The 8,384-nt window shown below is 48.7% G+C and overlaps 1 protein-coding gene and 1 long non-coding RNA gene across 2 annotated transcripts in view; one reads left to right on the top strand and one right to left on the bottom strand.

Moving 5' to 3' along the window:
• Positions 1-6,875: 6,875 nt before the first annotated feature.
• On the bottom strand, positions 6,876-8,220 carry LOC136991767 (uncharacterized). Its single transcript, XR_010883970.1, has 2 exons — positions 7,926-8,220; positions 6,876-7,340 (listed from the first exon to the last, which is right to left on the bottom strand). It is a non-coding gene; the product is annotated as an uncharacterized lncRNA (long non-coding RNA).
• Positions 7,630-8,384, top strand: part of SYNE2 (spectrin repeat containing nuclear envelope protein 2) — a 189,921-nt gene continuing 189,166 nt past the window's right edge. The window contains exon 1 of the mRNA XM_067295082.1: positions 7,630-7,674. The gene's annotated coding sequence lies outside the window, so the exon portion shown is untranslated. The remainder of the gene's footprint in view (positions 7,675-8,384) is intronic.

Here is an 8,384-nt window from a genome sequence, read left to right as displayed (position 1 = left end):
AAATAAACACAAAGCCATTTGCTCAGGAGAACAGGACTTAGCTAACAGCCTGCTGTACTGCTGCAAGTGTTATCCAGCAAGGGATCCTCATAGCGGGTTTAAGGGAGAGGACTCTGTCCCTAAAGCTGCTGTTAAAACAGACTAGTGTGTAGCAACAGAAAGAGCAATTTAAAAACACTGTGTGTTACAGAACAGTGAATGTTTCTCAAAACATCAGAGCTGTCCCCATACAAATTGTAACAGATGACAGTTTACTAAATATATCCGTGATGCCAAAACAAATATCACTAAATCCCCAAACAAGGGGTCACTGCAGTCTGTCTTCCAGGAGCCAGTTTTTTTTTCTGGCCTGCAAGAAATTGTATCTGTGAGGACTGAAGAATGAAGCAAAGAGGTAGAATGTATGGGAATGTCTGCCAGAACAATGAATTTCCATTTTGGCAAACACTATCATTTGTGCCTTCGAGTCAGTGCAATATCTCATTATAGTCCCTACTTATCCTCTGTGACAAAAAAAGTCACCGTAGTCCAGACAACCTTACACTGAAGACAATGGCAACTTTATACAAGTAAGGATTGAATGAGACTTTACAGCTGGAGCCCACTATGATTAATTGGAAAATAATAAAGGTAATGAAAAGGTAATTATATTTCATGCCCAGAAGTACATTTTAAATATCATCTGCTTTTCAGGCTCATGCGTAAATCCTCATAATTCTGCATCTTTAATTGAAATATGCACTTAGCTTGGATGTTTTTCAGCTGACACCTCTGTGGAGTTATACTATTAATAATTGTAATAAGTATTTAGTGTTATTTATATTGTGATCCTGCTAAGGGATTTGAACCCTAAGATTATAGAAACCTGGAACCAAAAGATATTCCCAGCCAAAGAGCTGAAATCTAATCATAAGTGTTATAGTAAAAAACCTTTCTAATCTTTAGGCATATTTGAAAGAAGCAGCCTAAGGGAGTCAGGAACTTAAATCCTATTGAAATTTTTAGAAAGCAGGAATCTAATTCCCTCAGTCTCTCTTGCAAATCTGAGCCAACTGAGTTATCAGTGAAAAAATAATCATTTTAGTAGGCTTCCCATATAGCCCCCTGTACAGTTCTTATCCCAGCCTCTTGTCTCCTGTTCTTCCCAAGGAAAAACAGCACACAGAGTAGTGTAGTATCCAGGCAGGCTCATGTTTGCCTGAGCTTTAATCCCCTTGCAGATGAAATCCCAAACTTGAATGCATGACAAATTACTGTTCCTAATCTTATTTTGCAGAAAAAAATTAATATACCTCAACTAGCATCTGGCAAGGTACAGATTTTTGGCCTCTGTTTTAAAAGCCTTGTATGCATATACATTTTACTAGTTGGTTAAGGTTCTGGGATTACTTTTTTTTTCCTTTAAAATTTTGAAGATGCAATACCAGCTGGAATTCCCTTTTTCTCTGCCATTTATGACTGCATAGTGACAACAGGGCAGTAGACATTTCACAGACCATAAAAACAGAATAGGCTTAATCCTCTTCTCACACTAGATTTACTTTTGTGTGACTCTGCTAGTAAAGTTGGCAGTAAAGATGTTGACAAACTGAGAGTTGGCTGGGGCCCAAGGGCAAAGATTTTTAAAGGTGGTGATTGGGATTACTAACGCCTACTTCCAAAGAAACCTTAACCCCACTTCCCTCCATTGAGAACTTCTTGTTTTTGTTCTCCATTGAGTCATTTTTGAAAATGGGTTGTAGCCATCCAAGCCATTTAGGCCTTGCAGTGGGAGCAGAGGCAAATCAAACAAATCAAACCTTTGCCGTTTTACAGGTGCTGAAAGCTGGAGTTCTCCAATCGCTGAGGCTGTGAGAAGAGTGCCTAGTATAGTATGAATTGGAGGTAAGGGTCAATGTTGTTTCTGCAGTCATCGGACCAGGTGTGTCCTAGAACTATTAAGACCTGCAATTAAGGAAAAAGGGCTTTTTCCTGGGGGTAGCAAGAAAGGGGAAGGTTGCAAAGAGATTAGAGCAGTTGCTGCTCAAAGTGAAAAAAATGCAGTTCTTGTCTGAGCCCTGAGAAAGAGCTTCAAGGGTGCGAGGAGACCATCAGACTAAAAACACATAAGTCTTTGGGTGCCCTTTGCAGTCCTGTTATACTTTACAAGCACCTGGAGCTCACAGATCTCTTGTTGGAGCTGCTTTGCAAAGAAGCCGCTTACACATTTTCTCTGTTATTTCCTCAGATGTCCTGCAGGTATCTGAACCCAGACCTGGTATTTGATCACTGCACTGTGTTTCCCCAGTTTCTGCTATGGTCAGCTGTATACAGTGTTTCTTGGCAGATTTCTCTCATCCAATTTCTCTGCTAAAACTGATGTGCCAAACTGCTTCTGGGATGCAGTGTGCTTGGGAGATGCCAGCAGGCCTTGGAGCATGAGGATAGAGCTGATGGGACTGGTGTGGTCCTGCCTGCAGGCTCATTGCAATGCTCTTACAAGTTTGCAGTACAAGTGCTGCAGCAGTGACAGTCTAAGGATAGAAGAGGTAATACTTTTTACTAGACTGACTAATACGAATGAAAAAAAGTGTATAAACTTTTGGGCTTAAGATAAGGGGATTCTGAGCCCAAACCTTTCCTGAGTTTATTGTTAAAACTGGTCAAGGTCCTTGTTGCAGAGGATGGACAGTCTAATACAGTATGAGCTCCTCTAAAAACACAGTCTGCTAAGCCCATCAGGAATGCAAGGCTTTGAGTGGGATCCAATAAAACGGTTAAGTACCTGAAACAGGACTTGGACAGATTTGAGGTACATCAGTGAACCTGTTGTCACCAAAATTGGGAGAAAAAATCCTTAACACCAATGCACTGTGATTCAAGAGACTCCATTCTGCCAGTATTTAGTGCAGAAGGTGCTCAGCTTTGACATTTTAATTTTCAGGGCAGAACCTGAAGTTATGTCTCTTTGCATACCAAAACCACCTTGCCTGTAACCAAGGAATTAGTGCACTTTGAGAGGTGGGAAAATGTTGACTGGAAACCGTTTTGGCTGAAGAAGGTGTTTCATTCACTAGACAAGTGTTTGCTTTTGCTTATACATGAAAAGCTAAGGGTCATGCGCAGTGCCTGCATTTTAAACACAGCAAAATGAGCCCTGCTCGTTTCAAACTATAGGCACTTGTCCTCCGGAGACTAACCTGGCTGTTACAAGCGGAGCTACCTCAGTCGGGTATTCCCGCTCTGAAGAAGTTGGGAGTTCACAGATAACTGTGTTTTCAGCATTTTTGGTCACCTTAAGACAGTTCCCCCTTGAAACGCCTCACTCATACCGATACTGTATAGGAAGAGGTAAGTGCATGGTGCAATCTTCTGGATGCTGCCTAACCTGTGCTAACTTGCAGGTGGTGAAATCTCCAGTCAGTCATGTCTTTGGCCAGGAACACAGGCAAAATCAGCAGGAAAGCAGAACTGAGGAAAAAACTAAGATGTTTACTTTAAAAAGTGTAGATTTACTAATTATGAACCTATTCCAGGAGATTTCCTACAGGTTTGCTAAGGTTTTGGCATTATTAACCTATTTTTTCTCTTTTGGAGTTGTGCTTCTGTCCGTAAATTAGCTCATGATCTAACAAAGCATTTAAGTGTGTGTAACTTTAAATATGTAAGTATTTCCACTGACTTTAGCAGGAATAGTGAGGTGTCAAAGGCAATGTCCATGCCTAAGTGGTCTGCTGGATTGCTGTTTTATACTCTGAGGACAGTGTCATACATAAAATTTAGATTAAATGGGAGAGGAAGAAGGGAGCATTTAAACATGATTACATTCAGGTTTCCTTTTACACTTTGCAGATCATGTATGCAAATACTGCACGTGCCTACATAGATTCAACCTTTTTTTTCCTCCTTTTTGATCTCCATAATTGTGATAAACAATTTGTCTATGAGCGCCGAGTAGCAGAAACTCTCCTCCAGGGATTGGCCTGTGGGCATTTTTTTTCAGTGGCACCGTGGACTCGGGCAGACCCCTGTTCTCCCGCTTCTGGCTCTACTTTCCCACTCTGGCGCTCTTCCTCCAGTTCCATTTCTGTGGAGATGAGGTGAATTGTACCTGGGAACTGAGCCAGGGTAAAAATAACCAGGGTGGGGAGGGTGCTGCTTTTTTTTAAGCAGTCTCCTAATGTGGTTCACTGCCCAACTGCACAAAGAGCTGCAGCGGCACAACTTGAGGGAGTGTAAACAGCTGCATCAAACTACTGCCGCCAAAAATGATGCCTGTGAAACCACTGCCTTATTTTCTCTGTGTTGCTGGGCCAGCAGGGGGGAAGGTAGGAAAGTCCAAAGGTGAGTTACTGCTCTCATCCTTCCCTCGCCTTTCACACTCTTTCTCTCTCCTGCAAGGGTGGGGTGAGAGGAGCACAGCCAAGCGTGGAGGCTGAAGTTTCTGGCACGGCGCAGGTCCGTTGTTCTCTTGCTGTATCGTCCTTTTCCCCAGCACCACCTTGTGCTGTTTGTTCCCGTCCCTGTGCTGGATCCTGCTGCCCCCTCACTTGTGCTGGCAAACGTGTTTGCGTGTCCACACTGCAAGCAAATTTGGGGAGTGATCCAACTGGAAACAAAATATTCTCCTTCTGGGCTATTTTTCATTTGACTCCCTGCTCCAGCTCCAGCACACACAGCTGTGTCAGCGCAGTGCAGGGGGTTGCATGCAGGGGAGGGAGGAGGTTCACCAGGTCAAAGGTTTGTTCTGGCAGACCACAAAATAAACATGGTGTGGAGTATCCAAACAAATGTACAGTTTACACTGTCATCACTATCTTTCAGAGTTAACACTCTACCCAGGAGACAGGGGGAATTCAGTCTCTCTCCAACACTGTACAAAGTCTGCATTATAGAAGAGGTGTCCTCTCATGAAACTCATGCTGTCCACCTGTGTGGGACCTGTGTGTGTGAGATACCTGGATGCTTCGTGTGAGATGCACCCTGCAGAGCCCAGCTGCAAGTTTCCTGCTCAGGCTGGTGCAGGAAGGTTGGGGCAACACACTGCTGAACCGATTATACGCGCATTCAGAAAGCACTTGGGAATTGCAAGGGCTCCTCATCCCCACCACAGCTACCATCACTATTGGTGGTGATAGCCTGCAGGTCTGGTCTGCAGATCTTGGTGCCTCATGGAAGGGACGTCCTGGGCAGCTCGTCTGGGACACCCTTGGGCAGCAGGGGAGAGCCTGGATCACACAGCTTCCAGCTGTTTTCATCTTTCAAAAAGATTGATCCATGGCAGTGGCTTGCTGGCCTCACCGGCAGCACCTGTCAAGACGTTTTTTTGTGTGCATGTAGGGCCCTACCTGTTCCTAGCTGGAGGGCTGCAAATAAAAGGAGAGAGGGAAGTTTATTTTGAGAGTGTCATGTTGTACTGAGTAACCAACAGCCAGAAGATTTGGATATAAAGTAGACATATATGACTTAATTCTGCCTTTGTGTCCCACACTGTTTTTTGATTGTATTACTATTTAATTGCTTGCACTATATCTGTCCAATAATACATTTTAGCATTATTAACACTTATTGTGTCTTCAAAGTGCTTTACAAGCTAATTATGGTAAATGCATAATTTGGTGAAAACAAGCACCTTGGGGTGGGACCTCTGTGTTTTACAAAGCATGACAGACGCCCGCAGTACTACGTAAGCTGGAATGGTGAGCTCCACGTCGGAGCAAAGTCAGTGGGAAGAGCGCATAGCAATAATGCAGCTGGTGCTCTGCACGCACAAAAGATCAAGACTTCATGAGACTTTTTCTGCTGCCTTTGATGGGATCTGTAACAGTCTCAAAGTAAGCAAGAGGGTTTTTGAAATAAATCTTCAGGTAATAGAATTTAACATCGATACTGCATCGACTTCTCTCCCTTAACTAAATCCAAAGCTGATATCTGGCAGTCAAAGGGAGTAAATACATCTGAAATGCTTGTTTCTCTTTGAATATATGCATCACAGGAGCTGTAACATCTAAGCTAGGAATCAACAGTTGGCAGCCTGAACGGTGCCCTTTGCCTTCATCTCCCTCTGTGGACTATCAAAGACAACGCTTTCACTTTACAAACACTAATTAATCCTCAATTAAAAAAACCGGTAACTTCATAAAAAGATCGCTTCTTCCCGGATGGATTAGTTGCAAGGACAGCGTGAATCAGAGCAGGTGTTTGCTAAGGCAGAGCAGTCCAGTTGTAACCAGCTTCGACTGGCACTTCCGCCAGAATGCAAGACATTGCATTCTCCGTGTCCTGCTAAAATAGCACTTAAAAAGGTACTGGGTTCACTTTTGCATGGAAAAAAAAATCATTACAGAAAATCAGGGGTCAAATCTGGCAGAGCTTACTTAGATGCATCTGCAGATACAAAGAGAAGCTTGACTAAGCAGGCAGGAAGGAGAGCCCTGTTTGGCTTTGTAGCCTTCAAATACAGGACCCTGCTTGTTTCTATTCATTTAACTTGGTTGATGTTTTATCAGTACAGAGTCAGGAAAAAACGAATGTATTGGCACTGGCAGGAAGTGGCTTTTGGAAAGTTACTTTTTTCTTTCGATAGCCAGCTGACCTCCAGGTGTGTAAAAAGATCTAATTCTCAACATTTTTGGCGCGACGGGCACTGGGGTGCCCGCGGCTGCTGCAGGAGAGGCCGAGTGCTGCCCGGGACCAGAGGCAGCTTTCCGGACGGACCCGTTTACCAGGGCCGTGCAGAAGAAGCGTGTGCTTTCAGGCTCCAGGTGGGGATGAAGAAAGACTGGAGCTGAAAGAGAAGAGAAGGCAGCTAGTGGTGATCCGGGAATGGCTCCGTGCGTGAGGCTGAGGGGAGCTGAGCGTGGGGAGGGGTGTGGAGGAACTGGACAGAGCTCCAATCTTTGTAGGCTTTTTATTTCTAAATGTGATCCGAGAGTGCCGTAGAGCTGTGGTGACACAAAAATATTTTATTTCTTTGTGTCATCTGTGATCCCAAATCTTCCCTGACCAGAAAACGGTTCTTATCAATAACCAGGTTTTCGTATTTACTCCCAGCACACCTCTTGACCCTTTCCAAAACACACATGCATGCACAGTGCCTGCGGCCTTGTCTGGCTGTGTCCAAGGTCTGGGGTGAGCAGTAGAGTCCTGTTTAATGCTGGGAGGGAAAACACCGGGAACTCCCAAGCAAAAACGGCCACGATGGGGCAAAGCTCTTGGTGAGCACGGCAAGGGGCGTGCGGAGAGCTGGGCACGGTCCCCTTGCTCTTGCTTGGGTATTACTTCGGGCGTGAACAGCTGCTGGGAAGTCCGCGGGGTCCGGCACGGAACTGCTGATCGGCGGGGATCCTCCGGCTGAAAAACTGCGAAACGAGATCAGCTCCCGCGCTTCAGCCTGCGGGCGGCCGGCGGGCGAGGGGGTGGGGGAAGCGGGAAAGGGTAGGCAGCGCCGGGCCCCCGCTCCGCGCCGCCGCGGATGCTGCGCGCCTCGCCGCGGGGGCGGAGGCGGAGCGGGGGCCGGGCCGAGCCCCGCGCCGCGGGGGCCGCGCCGCCCTCCCGGCCGCGGGCGGGGAGCGCGCAAGCAGCGGCCGGGGCGGGGAGCGGCCAGTCCCTCCCTCCCTCCAGCCTCCCGCCCGCTCTCCCCGCCTGCTCCCGCCGCCGCCGCCCGCCGCCGCCGATGCCCGGACTGCTCCCGCGGTGAGTCTGCCCCGCGGGGCGCTGCGCGGCGCTGCGCGGGGCCGCCCGGCCGCGCAAAGTTGCGGCGCGGCCCGGCCGCGCCTTTGTGCCGGGCGCCGCGGGGAGCGGGCGGCGGCGGGAAGCGGCTCCTGCCGCCGCTGCCCCCGCGCCGCCGCCGCCCCCCCGGCCCGGCCCGGCCCGGCCCGGCCCGGCCCGGCCCGGCCCCGCCGCCGCCCCGCGCCGCCCGCCCCGCTCCGCCGCCGCGGCGGTACCTGCCGCTCTTTGTTCCCTGCCGCCGCCGCCGCCTTTGTTCCCTCGGTGCCGGCTTCACCTTCGGCGTCCCCTGCTCCGGGGCGCCCCGCGCCCCCGGGGGAGCTGCTTAGCGGGGCACCCCCCCCCCCACGGCGTTTCCCCCCTTTCTAAGCCCTTTGCCAGGGAAAGGCGAAAACCAAACTGCGCAGCGAGAGCGCGGCGCCCACGAGAGTTCACTTTGCCGAGCGGCCCGGCCGCGGCAACGCCGAGCGGTGGGAACGCGGGCAAGGCGGGAGAGCGGAGCCCTGCTCTGCACCTCCGGCCGCCCAAAGCAGGGTTTTGTGTGCGTTCCCGCCTCTGTCAGTTAGCTGGGCCCGTCCCTCTCTGGAGTGATGTTCAGCGGCTTTGGAGGGAGCTGTTAGTCCAAGCTGGTTTAGTTTGAGGCGGCGGAGAGCAAGCCTAGGACAGAGCAAGCATCC

The sequence above is a fragment of the Apteryx mantelli genome, chromosome 4 (genome assembly GCF_036417845.1).
Source record: "Apteryx mantelli isolate bAptMan1 chromosome 4, bAptMan1.hap1, whole genome shotgun sequence".
NCBI lineage: Eukaryota > Metazoa > Chordata > Aves > Apterygiformes > Apterygidae > Apteryx > Apteryx mantelli.
Note: the sequence above shows the minus strand (reverse complement) of the source record. Positions and strands in the feature narration are given on the sequence as shown.